The 20,986-nt window shown below is 43.8% G+C and overlaps 1 protein-coding gene across 2 annotated transcripts in view; it reads right to left on the reverse strand.

Moving 5' to 3' along the window:
* Positions 1-20,986, reverse strand: part of MRAP2 (melanocortin 2 receptor accessory protein 2) — a 95,846-nt gene that overhangs the window by 38,047 nt on the left and 36,813 nt on the right. The gene's annotated exons all lie outside the window — the stretch shown is intronic.

The following is a 20,986-nucleotide window of genomic DNA, read 5'->3' on the forward strand; positions in this document are numbered from 1 at the left end:
CGGCTTTGAGGCAAAGATCAACGCAAGCACTTCAGCACTGGTGCACCTGGTCTACCAAAGAATGAATACTGTGCCGATCATATGTGTGTGCTAAAGACAGTGGCAGTACATAACGGGACTGTACCGACAGGGGGTGTGGGTGGAGGTGACGGGACACGGGGCATAGACAGCTGTTGCAGATGGGATGTGGTGGCAGAATGGTTATTGTTGCTTATTTGTGAAGGTTGTTTTGTGGGTGCAGTGGAGGTGGTGGAGAGGGAGGGGAGCTTTCGCTGATTCAGCATAAGGAATTAAAAACTCTCTCAGGCCGATGCGATACCATGCGCTGCAGCCGGTGCAAGGTTCAACGCGAGACTGGATGGGCGTTTTGGACGCGCAGCCATAACCCCTGATGCAAAAGGGGGGGGCGGGGCGGGGGGGGTTAGCACATCCAAAACACGCATCCAATCGAGCGCGTAGCTAATAGCGCTCATCACATGTAGATTCATGTCGATGAGACTATTAGCTATTACCCCGAAGCAAAAAAAAAAAAAAGTGCACATTTTTAGTCTCAAAAATTAACACCTGCCACAGAACAGGCAGTAATTCTTGAAGAGCCGTAAAAGTCGCTGCTTTTCTCTAGTTCCTCCGACTTAATATTGTGGCAATATTAAGTCGGAGGAACCGAAAAGGGAGAATGGTAAAAAGAAAGAGAGTGTGCCGGCGGTCAGGTTAGGATACTAAATTAACGAGCGTCCGTTTTCCTAACCCGCTCACAGCCATCTGTCCTGGGCGCCTGATGCCGAGGAGGTGCTAGGGACACATAATTTTCCCAAGCGCCGCTTTTTTTTTTTTTTTTTTTTTACCGCGGCAGCCCGTTTAAACATAAAAGCGGGCGCCCAGGAGCGGTGGCTCGGCGCGCGTCAGGAGAGCGTGTGCTCAATCACAAGCGCCTGTTTTAACGCGCGCCAACAGTGCATCGGCCTGTCTAAGTGCGACAGCGTCAGAGGTAGGTCATCACCCTGCTTGTGCTGCAAATAGAGCAGGCCGCTGGGACAGCACGCTTGCATCCTCCTTACATGCTTGCTGCTGCCCCGAGGTTTTGAAGAGGTTCTTCAGGAAAGTAGCAAACAAAATGCGTGTCAAGGTGATGCAGGCGGTGTGTCACAGCAGCCTGTGTTTGCAGGTTAGGCGTTGCAATATCTTTGGCAATACGTGGCAACACTTTACTTTGCATGTATCTTAGTTTCAGCATATATCCTTATGTTTAGGATGGTGGTTTTCAACCCTATCTTGGAGGCACACCTAACTAGTCTGGTTTTCAGGATATCTGTTATGAATATGCAAGATATATATTTGCATATATTACTGACCTAACGTATGCACGCCCCTTTTAAAATTGACTCTTTAGCATTTAGGCTTTGAGGGTCAGAGTCTGAATATTTGGATGAAATAGTAATGCTGCTTGATAAGAGTTGGGGAATTGCTCAGCCTGATTATATTCCTGATGGGCAGGACATGAACAAGTAGAAACCAAATTTGTCTCGGCCAGTAAGAAGCTATGGGAATGATAAGCTACTTGGTCTCCTTTTGTTACCAGAGGTACTGTAGGATATGCATACAGAAGTCTGCCCTCGAATTCTCTCCTGAACAGATGGTCAGGATCTTCCTCTTCAGAATGGTTAAAAACGGGCGTATCTAGAGTGTTTTCCACTCGAAAAACATATTGCTCACTATAACCTAATCCAGGAAACACTCATGGGGGATCTTTAATCTGAGTGAGTTTATCAGCCAGAATGTTCAGTTTTCTTGCCAGGTATGTGGCTTTGAGGTCATCCCATGAACAATGGCTCAGTTCTACACCATAACAGTTTCCCAACACAGAAGTGATCTTGTTTTTCTATTCTTTTTCAAGTAGAACATGGTTACCTGGTTTTCTACTTGCAATTGGCCACCTCATCTCTGAAGGCCTTTAAAGCATTCATCACATCCCATTGCTCCAGAAAACGTATATGATCTCTCCTTTCCTAGGTACAACAGTTCTAAGTGTGAAGCCCTTGCATTTCACTTCCCCAGCCCAAGTTGGAGGAATCTGTTAGAACCATTTATAGAGGTGGGATCTGGAAAAGTAACTCCAAGGCCAGGTTAGAATGGAATAGCTAGCAAGGCAGGGAGTCTGAGCCCTCCTGTGAAACACTGAGGCACTTCCTCAGTAAAGACCAAAGCAAAGAATTAATCTAGACTCTCTGCTATGGCCTTGTCTTTCCTTAGTGTCCCTTTTATCCATCGATCATTTAATGGTCAAACTGACTCCTTTACTAAGTGAGGACAGATTTAAGACTGGACAATAACTCAAGACATCCAAATCAGACTAATCATTTTTTTCACAGGACATATTACTGCATGTTTAAAAACGAAACAAAACTGGACTAGAGCCTTCATTAAGAAAGAGATTAATCAGACTTAAACAATGTTCCCAAAAAATTTCAGCAAACTTCATATAACTCAAAATGAGCAAGTGTCAAGAGGCCAAAAGGTTGTATTTACCTGACCCAGTATTCTTAAAAGACTCTTTTGAACTACAGCTAAACCACATCCAAGTTATCTGGACATTACTCACAGGCACTGACCTCAGTCGTATTAAAATTAATTCAAACTAAGGAGGCCTGAAGTAAGTGCACTTTATCTTGGAAAAAAACCCCAGCAACTGTATCACAATCTACTGGTTGCTAATTCATATATGAATTTGCTTGAAAAAACAGTTTAACAACCTAAAAATGTTTTCTTGGCTGGTTTAATGAAGCCTTTAAGGAAAACAATGATTTCTTTTTAACTTGGAACAAAGCAGTCCTGTAATTATTTTGTTCAGTTGTATACTGTCCTTTAGCACTAGGTTGCTTTCAGCGATAAATCTTCATATTTCCACTCCTTTCATCTGTGCAAATTCAAGTCAATAATCTGATTATTTTTTATATTATTTTCACCTTATTAGGAATCACAGCCAAAGCAGTATTCCAGCAATCAATTGCCTTATCAGCAGTCTCCAACACAATACTCTGTGACTCCTATACCCATGGACTTTCAAAATATTCTAAGTCCACCCTTGGTCTCACAACTTTCTTAATCATTATGTAAGGTTTAAAAGAATCATGAACAATAACATTAAAATATAGTAGCCTACAGCCACACCATGGCTTTACAATGGAATGCACCTTTGAAATCTTATCCTCCAAAAAGGACTGAATCCTGAACAATTACAAGATCTATAATATGACCAGATTGATGAATGGCACATTGAACAAGCTGCGTCATCTCCATCATAGACATAGAGTCATACTTTAGCACTAGCAGAGTCAAAAGTGTCAATATGGAAATGAAAATCCTGGAAAATAAGCAATTATTAAACTCTAAAATTAACCTCCATACTCTTAATGTCTGGAGAGGAATAAATTAGACAAAATATCCAATTAAACATTTTCAACAAAATTCCCTTAATTTCATAATGTTATGACCATCGGTCGCAGACGGCTGCAATCGCTATTACTCAATTAATGTGCTGCAGCCCTCTCTCCCTTGGGGGAACTCGCAGCTGTGGCTAGCCACTTCCGACGCACATGGCCCCGCTCCAGCGACTCTCCAGGGCAGCGAGGACGCCGCCGACTGCCATGTCTCCTCCGGGCCTTCCTAAGCGCGCGCTACATGGCCCTCCTTAAGGATGCCAAAGCGGGAACTTCAGGGGTGTCTCTTCCTGATGACATCACTAGCCCTGAACTCTTAAGCACCATCGAGGCCTGGCCCTAATCGACTTGGCAATGAGTTCCTTCCTTACAGTATCCTGCTGATGTCTCCTCGGACATTGATTCCTGCTTCCTATTTCTTGGGCATGAGACACTCTTGGGTACCCACTCCTCGTGGGCCTTTATCCTGTCTCTGGCTATCCGCTCCTTGGAGGGCCCTGCGCCTTGGACGCTGTCTGTCAGCTCCCCTGCTCCTCAGGGTTGCTTTCGGAACTACTCTACTCGTGGAAACTCTACATTGGTGTACCCCACTCTGCGAGCCATTGCCTTACTACTCTGCATCATGGAGACTCAGCATTGGCATACCCCGTTCTGCATGCCATTGCCTTACTACTCTGCATCATGGAGACTCAGCGTTGGCGTACCCCACTCTGCAGACCATTGCCTTACTACTCTGCATCATGGAGACTCAGCGTTGGCGTACCCCACTCTGCGGACCATTGCCTTACTACTCTGCATCATGGAGACTCAGCGTTGGCGTACCCCACTCTGCGGACCATTGCCTTACTACTCTGCCTCGTGGAGACTCAATGTAGGTGTGCCCTGCTCCGTGGGCCATTGCCTTACATCTGTGACTGTGCCATGTTCCCCGCTCCTCGGGCAGCACGCTGTGTACCCCAGTGACTGTGCCATGCTTCCCCGCTTCTCGGGGTAGCACCTAGAGTATTTCAGTGACTATGCTTCGCTCCCCGCTCTGCGGGGCAGCGTCCTGTTCACCTCAGAGACTGTACCCACACTTCCCCGCTACTCGGGGTAGTGCTCACATCATATGCCAGAGACCCCTGGGCTTCCTCGCTCCTCGAGTAAGGTCCAATCTAGGATTTAAAACATTTTAACACACTAGCAAACCACCTTCACGCTTATCTTTTCTTGCAACACCTTCCTATGCAAAGCCTGGTGGATATTAATGTTTTAAAAGCAGAACATCTGCATTAGTATGACTTGATTCCATTATAAAAAGCATATCAAGATCAAACGCTTGTATCAAATCAGAAATTTGAGTGTTTTCCTTTCTCGCTGGTCTTGCATTGATATAACCCAGCTTTAAACTAGTTGTACCCTGGGGCGGCTAGCGGTTTACAAACTGAGATACCACCAATTCTAGCAGGATATTCTAAAGTGCACATGGAAAATGCAATCATTTGTAATGCATCTTCTAACACCACTATAGCAACCTTGCTCAATAACTACAGGAATTTTGCAAACACTAAAATTCATAATAAAAATATAAACAACAGTTATTAAGAACAAATTTCAAACAATAGACATATAAAGAAAGCAAAAAGTCAGGCAGAGGAAAGGATTGGAAAGGAGATAAAGCGAGGTAACAAAACATTTTTCAGATACATCAAAGAAGAAAGGTCCATAGAGATATAGTGAAATTGAAAAGGGATAAGGATTAATGGGTGGAGAGAAATGATGAATTAGCAGAAATATTAAACAAATACTTCAGTTCAGTGTTCACTAAGGAGGACCTAGAGAAGGACCATCACTTGTTATCAAGACTGTAGAAGGGGTGGAGTAGACAAAACTCCATTTATGGAAGATAACGTATGGGAAGAGCTAAGAAAACTGAAAGTGGACAAAGCCATGGGGCCTGATGAGATTCACCCCTGAATACTGAGGGAACTCAGAGATGTGCTGGAGGGTCCACTGTGTGACCTGTTTAATAGATTGCTGGAAAAGGGTGTAGTGCCTAGTGACTGGATGTTATGAACCTGCCCACGGACCCCATCCCGCGGATAGGCTCTCCACTTACCGCCATTGCTGATGCCGGAGGCCTGCTTCTTGGCCGGTACCTGGTGCCGCCACTGGGATTCTGCCGCTCCACGGCCCTGTTGCCGCCGATGTCATCGCTCTCTGCAGCCCTAGTGCTGCCGCCATACTCTGCTCCGAGCGGCTGGTGCCGCGTCACCTCCTCTGATCTTTACGGTATAGTGCCACTGCCGCAGATGTCCTCTTCGAGTGGCAGGAAGCCGCTGCTGCCGCTGCCTCTACTCTAGCGGTCTGTGTGCTGCCGCCGGGATCGCCCTCGCGGCATGGAGCCGCCATCCTCGTCCTTTCTGTGGCCCGGCTTTAGCTGCTGACTTCTTTCATCTTCTGGACTCTCCCTAGGCATGGGCGCACGCCTCTTCATCTCTCTTAAAGGGCCAGCAGTGGGAAAAGCCCCACAGCCCTCAGCAATGATGTAATCAGCCTTTGCCTGGATTAGCCTTATAAAAGGGCTCTGCTTCATTCCTTCATGGCCTTTGGATCCGGTCTTCACAGCGTCTGTGGTCTTCTTCCTGGTCCAGATCCTCCATGGTCTTCCTGTGCCTTGATGGAGCTTCGTTTCATGTTCTTCATGTTCCTGAACTTCTTCACCTTGATGTTCCTGGTCTCGTCCCTCGTCGCTTGTTTCGTGTTCCTGATGTTCCTGATGTTTAGTTCTCCTAATGTCCTGATGTTCCATGTCCAGAGGTACCATGTTCCACGTTCCAGATGTCCGATGTTCCTCTCCTGACTCCATCTGTCTCATCTTCAGCTCTTCGTCCAGGTCCCAGGTCCCTCATCTGTTCACCTTTCCTGGCGTGTCACCATTGTGGTCCGTGACCAGCCCATGGGGGGCTCTGTAGGGCGCCTCATGGTGCAAGGCCTTCTTCTCATTGGAAGCGCAAGCCTCTGGAAGACTCCTGTTTTTAATGCCAGCTTCTGAATCCTGAGTCTTGAATCCTAAATCCTGAGTCTTGAATCCTGTCCCAGTCTTCAAAGTCCCTTGTGCCTGCTTTTGTCCTTGCCCAAGACTCTGCCAGAACCTGCTCCACTTCAGTGTGGTCCGTGACCAGCCACAGGCGGATATGTAGGGCGTGCCCCGGTGCAGGCCTCTCCTGAATCTTCGTCATGTCCTGGCTTCAAAGTTCCACTGCTTCGTCTGGAGTCTGCTTCGCCTTCGGCGTGATCCGCGACCAGCCATGGGCGGCTGTGTAGTGCGCGCTGCAATGCACCTCTCACCCAGTACTTTCTCCTGTATCCTCGCCTGAGACTTCCTAGTAACCCGAATTCTTGTCTGAGTCTTCTGAGCAACCTGAATTCTTGTCTGAGTCCTCCGAGTATCCTGAGTCTTCGTCTGAATCCTCCAAGTATCCTAGTCTATGTCTGAATCCTTCGAGAATCCTGAGTCTACATCTGAATCTTCTGTATCATGAGTCTTCTGTTCCAGGTTCCCTTTTTCATCTTGTTCCTGTCCTCAGCCTCCGTCTGGCCTTACGCACTCGTCGTTCCCAAGCGGCAGGTCCGGAAGGGCTATCGAGTGGCTGGAGGGCTACTTCTGAGACCAGCGTTGCATTGCTGGGTCTCATTGCTGTGTGTAGGTCCAGTGGAGGGCTGAGCCTTCCTTGTTCCAGTCCAGATGATCCTTGCCTTGTCTTCAGTTCAGCCTCGTTCCTGGTTCACCCATGCTTGTACTCGCTCACACCTCTCACGGTGTGTCTTGGGGCTCCTCTCTGAAAGTGACTGTGCCTCCGCGACTCACAACACTGAAGAAGAGCGGTGGTGGTCCCGCTTCACAAGAGTGGGAGCAGAGAAAAGGCTGGAAATTACAGGCTGGTTAGCATCACCTCAGTGGTGGGAAAATTAATGGAGACTCTGCTGAAGGAAAGGATAGTGAACTATCTACAATCCAGTGGGTTGCTCGATCAGAAGCAGCATGGATTCACCAGGGGAAGGTCCTGTCAGATGAATCTAATTGATTTCTTTGGGTGACCAGAGAACTGGATCATGGAAGAGCGCTCTATGTAATTTACTTGGATTTTAGTAAAGCTTTTGATACAGTCCCACATAGAAGGCTCATCAACAAAATAAAAAGCTTGGGAGGTGATGGCATGGATTACAAACTGGTTGACGGATAGAAATCAACGGGTGATGGTAAATGGAACCTACTCTGAAGAAAGAATTGTGTTAATTGGAGTGCCACAAGGATTGGTGTTGGGATCGGTTCTGTTCAACATCTTCGTGAATGATATTTTGGAAGGGGTAGAAGGTAAAGTTTGACTATTTGCGGATGATACTAAGATCTGCAACAGAGTGGACAAGCCGGAAGGAATAGAGAGAATGAGACGGGATTTAAGGAAGCTGGAAGAGTGGTCGAAGATATGGCAGCTGGGATTCAATGCCAAGAAGTATAGAGTCATGCAACTGGGGTGTGGTAATCCGAAAGAACTGTATGCATTGGGGTTAAAGGGCTGATGGGCACAGAGCAGGAGAGAGACCTTGGCGTGATAATATCTAACGACCTGAAGTCGATGAAGCAATGTTACTCGGCCCTAGCAAAAGCCAGAAGAATGCTAGGCTGCATAGAGAGAGGAATATCTAGTAAGAAAAGGAAAGTGATAACCACCTTGTACAGGTCCTTGGTGAGGCCTCACCTGGAGTACTGTGTTCAGTTCTGGAGACTGTATCTCAAAGGAGACAGAGACAGGATGGAGGTGGTCCAGAGAAGGGAAACCAAAATGGTGGGTGGTCTCCATTAAATGACTTATGAGGAGAGGTTGAAGAACCTGAATATGTATACCCTGGAAGAGAGGAGGAGCAGGGGTGATATGATGCAGACCTTCAGATACTTGAAAGGTTTTAGTGATCCATAGTCATCAAAAACCTTTTCCATTGGAAACAATTTAGTAGAACTAGGGGTTATGATTTGAAACTCCAGGGAGGAAGACTTGGAACCAATGTCAGGAAATATTTCTTCATGGAGAGGGTGGTGGATGCCTGGAATGCCCTTCCAGAGGAAGTAGTGAAGTCTAAAATGTGAAGGATTTCAAAGGGGTATGAGATAAACACTGTGGATCCCTAAAGGCTTGAGGATGGGAATCAATAAAGCTTGGGGGTAACCTGTACGGAGCGGCAGTTACTATCTTGGGAAGCTTGCTGGGCAGACTAGATGGACCATTTTGATCTTTTTCTGTCGTCATTACTATGTTACTATACCCACTCAATTCCTATGAAGAGGTCTTAGGCAATAGTCCATTTGCAGACCTCTTCTATAAATCATGCAATATCAGTGCTGGTATAGTCACTAGCTCAGGGGTCAGGGCTTTTTCCAAGTCTGAGCAGAGGCGGCTTGGGAGACAAGACCAGATATTTCTTCAAAACCCTTGAAGATTTAGGAATCCTTTGTTTTTTTCGACACCAGGAAGCACTGGGACTAAGATCCCCTGTCTCTTTCTTGTCATGAGACAGGTGTGACCACTTCAGTCTATAAGAGGAAGACGTGTTACATTTCCAGCAGTTCCTAGCATAAAAACTTAGGGCCTGATTTTGAAAAGCATTTACACATTTAAAACTTGGTTTTACAAGTGTAAATGCATTTTGCCCGTGTAAGTGGGTTTTTGAAACTTGCTATAATATATGCCATCGAAATGTCAAGAGTTTTACCCATACTAAGTGCACTTAATGTGGGTAAATGACTTTTGAAAATTGCTATGATAGCACATTACATTTACATGTAGAACTCCTTTGAAAATTCACCTGTTAGCTTTCCCCAAGAGGAAATTTGGTTAAGACTGGAATTCTGGCTATGAGCTCTGGATCTAGTCAAAATCCCATCCTCAATTTTGACCAAGTTGCTATGGTTTTGAACTTCTGCAGTTGTGCAGATGAGGCCTTGAACTCTGTTGCTGAGAGGACAAGTAAATACAGAAAATAATCTTAGAGGAAAAAACTGTTTTCTTTGAGGGCAACCCTGATACCATTGTGCAGGTTGGTTGAAAGTTGGCAGCAGAAAGGTTCTGAAATATAGAACATAAGAACATAAGGAATTGACATACTGGATCAGACCAAGAGTCCCATCAAGTCCAGCATCCTGTTTCCAACAGTGGCCAATCCAGGCTACAAGTACCTAGTAAGTATCCAAACACTAAGTAGATCCCATGCTACTGATGCCAGTAATAGCAGTGTCTATTCTTTGTCAACTTGATTAACAGCAGGTAATGGACTTCTCCTCCAAGAACTTAACCAAACCTTTTTTAAACCCAGCTACACTAACTGCACTAACCACAATCCCCGGGAACAAATTCCAGAGCTTAATTGTGTGTTGAGTAAAAAATAATTTTCTCTGATTAGTTTTAAATGTGCCACATGCTAACTTTCATGGAATGCCCCCTGGTCCTTCTATTATCCAAAAGAGTAAATAACCAATTCACATTTACCCGTTTTAGACCTCTCATGATTTTATAGACCTCTATCATATCTCCCCTCAGCCATCTCTTCTCCAAGCTCAACAGCCCTAACCTGTTTAGTCTTTCCTCATAAGAGAGTTTTCCATCCCCTTTATCATTTTGGTTGCCCTTCTCTGTACCTTCTCCAGTGCGATCAGAATTGTACACAATGGCCCTTGATAAGATCCATTACTTTCTTCAACTTGTCTCCAAAGAGGTTCTCTTTACTGCATGGTAATTTGCAAGCTTGTGTACAAATCAGGCCTGAGGTCCAAAACCATGAGATCCCATGAGCACCAATAGCCATGGCAGAAGCTCTCAGAGCCATCTCACAAGCATTGCAGGTTGAGTGGACCAAATGCTTTCCATATTCCCCACAAGTGTTCAACAAGATCATAAATTGTTGTTTCTCTTGAGGGATAAAACTAACAATGTTTGTATCACTTGCAGAATGGGAATGCATCTCTTCTTTCCCAAAGGAGGTACTGAGAGTAGTGTTGTATACATTCTTCTACATTAATCCTTCTGAACTTCTAAATTACAGTGACTGGCCTTAGCCATGCTCTGAACAAAAACTGAAGGATAGTTCCTCAGGAGAAGATCTTTTCTTCACAAGTTGAGGAGAGGGAAAGTCAGGAGAACATTCTTCTTCAGAATAAGATTCATCAGACCTATAAACAGGACCCCAGGGCTCCTTAGACCCAGAGATAACAATCTGAGGTGCAATCTGAGCTGGCACTGATCCCTGAGCCACAGCCTCAGTATGCATATAAAATGGCTCGTGGCTGAGCATTGCTGAACAGCTGGAGAAGCTTCCCTCTCTGAAGCTGTTTGGCTCTGACTTTGCACTAATACAGAGTCTCAGTGCCAAGGCAAAGGACTCTGTTCCATTGCCGCCATGGAGACTGCTGAAGCACTTGGTGCTGAGAACTCCACCTGCTTGAGATGCTGATTGAGGGCAACAAGGATTCATCTGTCCAGTCCTTTTTTGAAGATTGCAGAAGCCTAATCTGGATAAAGTCTCAGTAGGAGAGGAAAGATCCTCCTGTGTGACCAAAGGGGAAGTACTAGCGGCTCTGGTTCAGACCTCTAGAGACTGTCATAGCTGTGAGCTCATCTCGTAGGTGCACAGCTAGTAATGTAAGCACTTTTCTGCCTAAGAAGAAGCACGTTAAAGCACGTTAAAGCACGTTAAAGCCACCTTTGCCAGCTGACTCTCTTTGGATGCAAACTCAACCCCAAGAGATACTTCTCATGAGCATAGCAAGAAAGTTTCCTGGTCCTGATGTTGAAGACCTCCCTTGGTGCTAAATGCTCATTATCAGTCTATGTGGCTCCCATGTCCTTTGCTACCAGCGGAGGTGTACTGGTCTTTTTCTTCACAGAAATGAGGTGAACTTCAATCTCAAGAACTTGATAACCATGGCTAACATCTTTGAGCAGATACTATAGCAAAGGACAGCATGCTCTGGCCCCAAACAGTGCAAGCAAACTTTGTGATAATCTGTGATAGACATCCTGTCCTTGCCACAGGGGCAATAATTGAAGCCGCTTGACTTCTCAACCATGGTGAGGAAAATCTTTGACACAAAATCAAAAGCCAAATTTTTATGAGAAAATCTGAACAAGGTTGCTGAAGCAGGCCATACTAAGGGAAAAGCGTAGGGCCAAGCAGCTGTATAATTAAACTTAAAGCACTGAAACCATGTGCAAGAAAACGATGGGCTAGGAAAGAGAAATAAATGACTAAGAAGGCCCAATATCATGAAAGAAAGAAGATTTACAATGAAGAGAGAACTCAGAATGGGGAGACATTTCCCATCATATTTACTGAGTGGGCTTCATGTTTGGAAAAGCTTTTCCAGAAAACTCTGGACGATGACTTCTCCCATATGCAATTGGTCATTCTGCTTGTCCTCAGAGAAAGTGAGATGCAAGCTCCATCAGCATGGCTTGCACTTGCCTTAACATAGATTCTTTAGGCACAGCCTGGGTTAAAATTTGTTCTCCAGTAAAAATGTTTCTGACCTTTAATATAAACCAGCTAAAATGTATAGATGTATGTAAGCCACATGCAACATTTACAAGGATGAATCACACAACATTTATAAGGGTCAAGCTACAGCCTCTCCGAAATTCAGAGTAACAAATAGCTTATTTACAAATTCACAAAATACTCCACCAGGATTTGCTATATAAAATTGAAGATGGATTTCTTGTTTTCATTTCTCATCTTTTTCTAGTAGTGCAATCCATATCAGCTAGTGCAAAAGGAAGCGGCAAAAACCTAGGAGGGCTGTGTTCCAGTGAAATGTTTTCAGAATCAGTTCATGAACTGGTTATAGAAAACCTGAATCCTGAGCAGAAACCCCTATTGACTACATCTTCCCTTTCCCATAGCAACAAGAAATTGCAAGTACCTACCTAGAAACAATTTGCACCTGAAAGGCACATGAGGAAAGAAAATAAAACCTCTTGAGTGTGCCAAGTAAGAAGCACAGAAATTCCTAAGAAGTGCACATCAGAATAAGAGAAGGGAGATGTCTATGACTTCAGGTGTAAGTTCTGAAATCTTAGGGCTAAGATCTGCAAAGCTCCATCATAAAATATGCATGGACAGGTCTGTAGCTTTTTACTGTCTTGAAGGGAATAAAACCCCAAAAAAGAATGCGAAACACATTTATCTTAAGTTCACACAGTGAAATCTATATCATGACAATCTCAGTACAAAACTCTCAGTACTAAAAGTATGCAATGAAAATAAATGCTGACTGTTTAAAAACTTTAGATAATTTCAGGAATCTAAAATTCTGTTTTAGAAAATGGAATGTTTTTGCCAATCAGTAGTCAGGTTCGGTGAGTATTAAGTGACAGTGGAAGCATGCAGAATCCTGCCACCAATGTGACAGCTCACAGCCAAAGTCACCTGGACCTTCTGGGATATCCCTGAGCTGTCTGCACCCCTTTCCTGATCTCCTGATTGGTCTCCCGGTGCTGCAGTAACAGGGAGGCAGCAGCAGATGGTGGCACTACGGAAGAGAACAGTACTCTGCCACGGGGATGCAACTGAGTGGATTGTATATGCCCCAGAGTTCTGAAAGAGCTAAAAAAATAAATTGTAGACTTGTTGCTAATGATTTGTCACTTCTTATTCACATCAGCTACAGTACCTGAGGGTTGGAGGGTAACCAAAATAATGCCCATTTTTAAAAGGGCTGAAGGGGTGATCCAGGAAACTACACACTGGTAAGCTTGACATCAGTGCCAGGAAAAATGGAAGGAGCTATTCTGAATAATAAAATTATTGGCTATCTGGAGAGATACACAGAATAATGGAACAGAGCCAACATGGATTTAGCAAAGGGAAGTCTTGTCTTACAAAGACAAGAACCCTGTCTATTGACGTTCAGAAAAAAAACTCAAGACTTGGCTGTTTCAACAAGCCTTCCCTTAATTCAGGCCCATCTCAATTATAATCTCATACCAATGCCCTTTATCTAATGCTCTCCTTCACATATTTTGTAAATGATTTGTTTTTGCTATAACTATCGAGTTATCTTCTGCTATTGGCTCCTCTTCGCCCAGTTCCAGTACCCCTGTTTTATTGTAACTTTGCCTTCCTCTATGTTTTGGTTAATGTTATTCCCCTTTGTTCCTTGTAAACTGATCTGATATGATCTGTATCATGAATGTCGATATAAAAAAAGCACTAAATAAATAAATAAATCTGTTTAATTTGTTTGAAGGGGTTATAAACATGATGACAACGGCAAGCCAGTTCATATAGTGTTCCTGGTTTTTCATAAAGCATTTGACAAAGTCCCTCATAAGAGGCTGATCAAGAAATTAAAAAGTCATGGGATAGGAGGCAATATCTTGTTGTGGATTGGTAGCTGGCTATAGAATTAAACAGTGCTTCCCATCGGGAATGCCTTCAGAACTGATCAGGTGTGCCACAGAAAAGTCACCACTATCTATTGCTCAGATCCAGACCAGCACCTGAACTCTGCTCTTAGCACCTTGCAGCAACAGGAGACACCAGCAGTGGTTCTTAAACAGGTAAGAGCTCCTTACTGAGAGTATGTGTAAAACCATGCATGCCTCTTCTTTCTAGCTGCAGCGTGAGCCCTGCATCGTGGCAATTCTGGTACTTAATGGGCAACATGCAGGGCACGGATAGCTGGAAACCGTTCCGTGCACACAGCACCTCCTCATCTTCCCCATCCTGAGCCTGCTCCTTTGAGTCCTTCCAGCCTGTGTCCCATCCCTAGGCTGAGTGAGATGAGGAAAGCAGGAACTAAGCACTGGGTGTGACTCATTCTGTGTCTTGGGAGGAGCAGCAGTAAAGGAGCTCTGGCAGCCACAGGCAGGAACCAAGGTAACTAACTGAACAGACTTCCTCCTTCTCCTCCACTTGCATATACTTGGGGGCCGATGCAAAAAAAAAAAAAAGCACGGAAAGCGGGCGCTGAAAAGTCAGCGCCCGCTTTCTTAACGCGCACATGGCACCCGCAAGGGGGGCACCATGCTATATTATAAATAGGGGGGTCGCGATAGCAAGGAGGCGCTAGGGTCGTCAAGTGACCCTAGCACCTCCTTGCTAACGCAACCCAGCGGTTACCGGCTGTCTGTCGGTTATGAACACCGACGCCGAGTGTAATGGCGTCAGTCTTCTTAATGCGGCCGGCTGAGTTTTTTGTGTTTTTTAACTTTTAAAAGAAGTACAGAAAAAGAAAAGCAGTTTTTTCTGCTTTTCTGTACTTCTTTTCAATGCGTTCAGCTCCAGTCAGGCGTTAATAGCTGAGCGATAAATATTCGTCTCAGACGCACATTTATTTTTTTTCATTTGGAGTGAATGAGTAATAGCTTCATTCACATGCATTTGCACGTGATGAGCACTATCCCATTCACTCTGCATGAGACACGCGTTAAATAGGCGCTAATCCCCTTATTGCATTAGGGGGTGGATTAGCGCCTATTTAACCCGCATCAGACTGCGGGTTATACAGTGCGCCAGGCTGAGCGCACTGTATTGCATCAGCTCCATAGAGAGGGAGCTGGTCCATTGTGATGGGTTCCATATGTCTCCGCCCCTCTCTCCTTTTGTTTTAAAATTTGGAAGAGAGACTGGTGGGGCTTTCGGTGCTTCTTTAGCTCTTCCTTTTTTGTCATGTGAGTCTTCTCCATGTCTGCATTGCCTGCCCCGTGGAGGCTGGGGTGCCACACACCATTTTTGTTAATGTAGGTGTGCCTTGGGGTCGAAAAGGTTGGGAGATACTGCAATAGGAAACAAAGAGTGAGCCTGATTGGTCATTTCTCTCAATGGAGTAAAGTAAATAGAGAAGAGCTCTGGGGATCTGTACTGCAAGGTGCTTTTTAATATATTTATAAATGATCTGGAAAAGAGTGTGAAGTGAGCTTATCAAATTTGCAGAGGGCAGAAAATTATTCCAAGTTGTAGGATCACAGGCTGATTGCAATAAATTGCAAGAGAACCTTGCAGGGCTGGGGGAATGGGCATCTACGTGGCAAATGAAATTTCATGTGGCAAGTACAAAGTAATGCATATAGGAAAGAATAACCCGGACGGTAGGTACGCAATGATGGGTTCCATATTAGGTGTCACCACTCAGGAAAAGGCTCTTGGAGTCATTGTGGACACTGCTTCGGAATTCTTGACCCAGTGCATGGCGGTGGACAGAAAAGCAAACAGATTGTTAGGTATGGTTAGGAAAGGTCTGGAAAATAAAAAAAGATAATCTATGGTGTGACCACACCTTAAGTAGTGTGCAGTTCTGGTTACCCGATCTCAATAGACTAGAAAAGGTACAGAGAAGGGCGACCAAAATGATGACAGGGATGGAATGGGCTTCCCTGTGAGGAAAAGCTAAAGAGATTAGGGCTTTTCTGCTTAGAGAAGAGATGACAGAGGAGATATGATAGAGGTCTGAACAGATAAACAGGGAAGGATTATTTACCCTTTCAAATAATACCAGGACAAAGGGACACTTCATGAATCTAATAACTAACATATTTGCAGTGAATAAGAAAATTTATTATTTTCATTCTGTGCACAGTTAAACTGAGAATTTGTTTCCAGAGTTTGTGGTGAAAACAACATTACTGGGTTTAAAAACGGGTTTAGACAAGTTCCTAGAGGAAACATCTGTAACCCCCCTCTTCCTCTGGTCACTTTCCCAGCCCTGGAGAGCCCTGAATTCGCTGAACTGAGGTGGGGGAATACTCTGGGTCCTGGGGATTGGGGGCAGGCTCACCTGCCAGGCCAACTGGGCAGAAATTACATAGAAAACTAAACACAGTCCACACAATAGTTGGTGTTTCAAACAAGAAAACAAAGTTACTAAGAAAAATAACCAGCTCAGCAGGAAAACAAATTCAAAGTTCACAGCAAAAACAGCTGAAACAATCAAGCACAAAGAATACACAGTCCAAAATTCCTCCAACTTATTCTCTGAAAGTCAAATCTTACAGGTCATAAGAATCTTCCCCAGGCTCTCTGTTGCTTGCAGAAAGCTGTTTCCATACTCTGTTGACCCAGAAGAATCCTCCTCTTGTACCAGGTGGACAAATGCTCCAGGTCTAATTTCTGAAATATCCCAAAGACAGGGGTTGCTTCCAAAGGACTGGAGAAACAGGCCAGGATCCAGGGGCGGATTGGCCTATTGGGAGATCTGGCATCCCCCGGTGGGCTGGTCATACTGGTCACCTGCTGGGCTGGGCTCTTTCGCAACCTGAAGGAAGTCTCAGCAGGGCCGCAACAGAACCCAGCCCGTCGTATCCAAAGGGAAGTCTCAGCAGGGCCGCGACGGAGGTCTCAGCGGGGCCGCAACGGAGCCCAATACACCGCGGCCAGAAGGCAGGCCTATGGCTCGGAGTCAGCAGAAAGATGCATCTGGCGGTAGCAGGGCCGCTGCCTCCCACCTCCCCTCCTGCACCTAAATAAGGGGCATCGTGAGCGCAGCCAAGGTGCAGAAGAAAGGAGTCTGTAGTTGGTGTTCAAATACAAGATAGCCTTTACTGTAAGTTAAAGAAGAGGTTCCAAATCAAGATAACAAACATAAAAATCAACATACATTCAATGATCAATAAAAAACAAGTGGTTTCTCTGTCCATCCTTATTCTGTTCACTTCCCTTTTTTATCTTGCACCTTCATCCTAACTGAAAATATCCTCACTAGTAAGAGTGGGATAACTAGAATACTCCTGGGGGAATTCTGCACTGGTCAATCAACATCCACAAGAAAGTCTTCTAAAAAATCTCTTCCTCAAAATCTCTTTGCCAAATGCTTGACTTGCCTTCTGTGAGATCCAGGGTGAATTTCCAGCTCTCTAACCACCTTGCTTTGAGATCTTGGGGAAATCTTCCGCTCTTCAATCCTCTCTATATTGAAACCCAGGAAAGGTTTCAGCTCCTCGCTCTTCCTCTCACTAACCCACTAACCCACTCCTGCTTTGAGATTCTGGAGGAATCTCTAGCTCCCCAACACCTAGCTCTCTAAAACTGTGAGCATGCTCCAAGGATTTAAAGCCCTCAGAGCCTATCCTCCGAAAAGTTGGAGTAAAAGCAATGGAAAGAATAAAAATTATCAAAACCCCTCCTACTGCCCCTAGATAGAAAAATCATGTAGGGATAATGTTAGTGACTAGTGTAATCCCATCACTAATGTTTTTATGACCCTTTGTGACCCATTCAACCCACCAAAAAAGGATTACATTTTCTATGTCCACTATGTCTTTTTTGAGATTGCACTCAATACTCAAGGTTTAGTCGTACCATGGATCTATACACAGGCATTATGATATTCTCAGTTTAGTGCTCGATTTCTTTCCAAATAATTCCTAACATTCTATTTGCCTTCCTGACCACCACTGCACACACTGAGCTGAAGATTTCAAGTACTGTCCTGGATGGTGACTTCTAACATGGAACCCAGTATCGTGTACTTGTAGATGGGATTATTTTTGCTTACATGCATTAATTTGCACTTGTTCACATTAAATTGCATCTGCCACTTAGAAGCTCAATCTCTTAGTCTCACAAGGTCCTTTTGCAGTTCTTCACAATCCACTGACATTTTAATGACTCAAAACAATTTTGTGTCATCTGTAAATATAATCATCTCACTTGTTATTCCTTTCTCCAGATCATTTATGAATATGCTAATTAGTACAGGTCCCAATACAGATCCCTGGAGCATGCCACTAATGACTTTTCTCCATTTGGAAAATTGACCATTTTGTCCTACCCTCTATTTCTTGTCTTTTATTCAGTTACCACTTCACAATAGGTCACTGCCTCCAATCCCATGACCTCCCAATTTCCTGAGGAGTCTCTCATGAGGGACTTTCTCAAATGCCTTCTGCTATATCAATCTGCTCACCTTTGTCCATATGTTTATTACACCCTCAAAAAATATTGTAAATCGGTAAGGCAAGACCTCCCTTTGCAAAATCTATGATGACTCTCCCCCATTAAACCATGTCTATTTATGTGATCAGTAATTTTGTTTTTAAGAATAACTTCAACCATTTTGCCCAGCACAAATGTCAGGCTCCCGGTCTACAGTTTCCTGGATCATTCCTGGAGCACTTTTTAAAAAGTGGCATCACATTGGCCCACCCTCCAGTCTTCTGGTCCAGTGGCTGTTTTAAATGATAGGTTACAAATCACCAGAAACAGGTCATTTTTGAGCTCTTTCAAAAATATAGGGTGGCATGGATAACCCGCTGGTTTGACCTGGTCTGACTGGAAAAAAGGGATTTTATTTAAATTTACAATTACTGAGTGGCTACGATGCAAAATTATACATAACAGCTCATTAACTATGAGCACATAGTAAATATATATACATGAAAATAACTTACAAATGCCATTTCGCAAAAGCTTAAAGTACACCTCAGTTTATTTGATTTATGTTCTGCCTTTCAAGCACTTCAAATTGGATTGCATTCAGGTACTGTAGGTTTTTCACCATCTCCTGAAGACTTACAATCTAAGTTGAAACTGTAGGCAACAGAAGGTGAAGTGAATTCTATTGCACGAGTGTGACCAAGGTCACAGGGAGTAGCAGCAGAATTTGAGTCCTGGTTTCTCTGATTCGCAGCCCTACTGCTCTAACCTCCAGGCCATTCCTCCTTGCTAAATGTTGGCCTTGAACCGGGCACTACTGGACTTATTTGCATACAAGTCCAGGTAGCAAAAGAGCATTAGCAAAAACCTAAATAATACATAAAAGTACATTGGCCTCTTAGACTGTAAGCTCTTTTAATGAAAAAGCTGTAACCAGATGACTCACATTGCCTGGTGCTCTGCACGCCAAAGTGCTACAGAAATTATTAATTCACCAGTCTGTCTTTGGATGGCAAACAATTTCATAAATACAATTTATCTTTTGCTGTACCCTATAATCCTTTCCAAGAGATGTTCGCATATGTTGTCCTTCTCGCTCTAACACATCAACCAGCACCTTCGCCTCAGCCCCTTCCTCTTTGCACTACCACTATTACATATTCTATAATTCACTGTGTTTTCTGGCAATTTCATCTTTCATTCTGACTTGCTCATTCTGTTTGGACCCAAGGAAGGGAGTGTCAGCTCCTGAAAGCTAGTCACGAAATGTATTGTTAGTCCAGCAAAAAGGTTCACCTTATAATTTTTGATTCTTGACCTTTATTTCTGTGCATTCAAATGGACTAACACTGCTGCCACACTACTTTATCCCAGTTAAGTAGGGTAATGTTTCCATGGATATACATTTCTTAAGATTCACGCATATGAATTTGAATGTACAACTTCTGCTGTGAACTGTTGCAAGGTTATGGTTTGGTTTTTTTTAACTCTATCTTTATGAGGATAATTTTATAACAGGCCTCATAGCTGTAAAGTCTGTGTGTGGATGCATTTTTAAAATGCTCAGGTAATTGGCTGAGTACATGAACAGTTACTTCGCACAAAATTGCACAAAAGCAGAAAATAATTTTTGCGGGGTACCTTATGTGCATACATTTTAAAATCAGGAGGTGTATAAGTTGAAACTCTCCCCCCCCTACCCCCTCCTCCGGAAGACCTCTCCTCAGCATGCATAAAAATATGTACAAAACAGCTATGTGAGTACTTTAATGTGCATGTGCCCCTGATTGATTTTCAAATACCACTTACATGCATAAAACAATGTTTTATGTGCTTAAGTTGTTTTGAAAATCAAGCCCTATATATAGTTATTTATATAACTATACAAAGCTAATAATACCACTTGGTCTGTCTCTGCAGCATATTTAAATGTATATGTATAAATGTTTCTTTATTTGCTGCCTGCAACATTTTATGTCATTGCTTAGTTTAAGTTCTCTTCTTTTTGTACAGCTAACCCTCCTTATTGGTTATTGTTTAAATGTTGCTGAGCTTCTGATTCAAACTGTTCCAATTTGCTCTTCCTCTGTCTATGTTCTGCTTCTTCCTATTGGTCTTTTGCTCCTTGGAATCCCTGGGAGTCCCTACTTCCTGCTGAAAGTTCAATTTGGAAATGGCTCTAGACAAGCTTGCAGCTCCCCTGGATCCTCTGCAGGTTCCTAGAAGCATTACTTTTTTCACCTTGCTTCCTTTCCCTACTACTGCTGCTTCTGTTATCTGCAGCCAGTCACAACTTCCTCTTTGGCTATAGTCTTCTGCCTTTGACTGAACTCTCAGAATTCCTCATCACAGCTGTAACAGTTCTGCCTTCTGTTCAGCTAGCTTCACACCATACAATCTGCAGTGAATGGCAAACTGTTTATCATTCAATAAATGTTTTGGTATTAAGATCTGAGTTCTCTCTCACTTTGGAAGTTAAGAAAGGAAGAAGTTTAACTTTCTGTATAGGCTCCCAAATTAGGACATCGGGAGCTGAGGACAGAAAGTGAAAAAAGTGTGAAATTAAAGGCATTCTTAGCCAAGGATTACTGGACATCTAGCTGTATACACTTGTCTTCAGAGTAAAGTGTAGACTGTCTTTTAAC

This window comes from Rhinatrema bivittatum, chromosome 3, assembly GCF_901001135.1.
Source record: "Rhinatrema bivittatum chromosome 3, aRhiBiv1.1, whole genome shotgun sequence".
NCBI lineage: Eukaryota > Metazoa > Chordata > Amphibia > Gymnophiona > Rhinatrematidae > Rhinatrema > Rhinatrema bivittatum.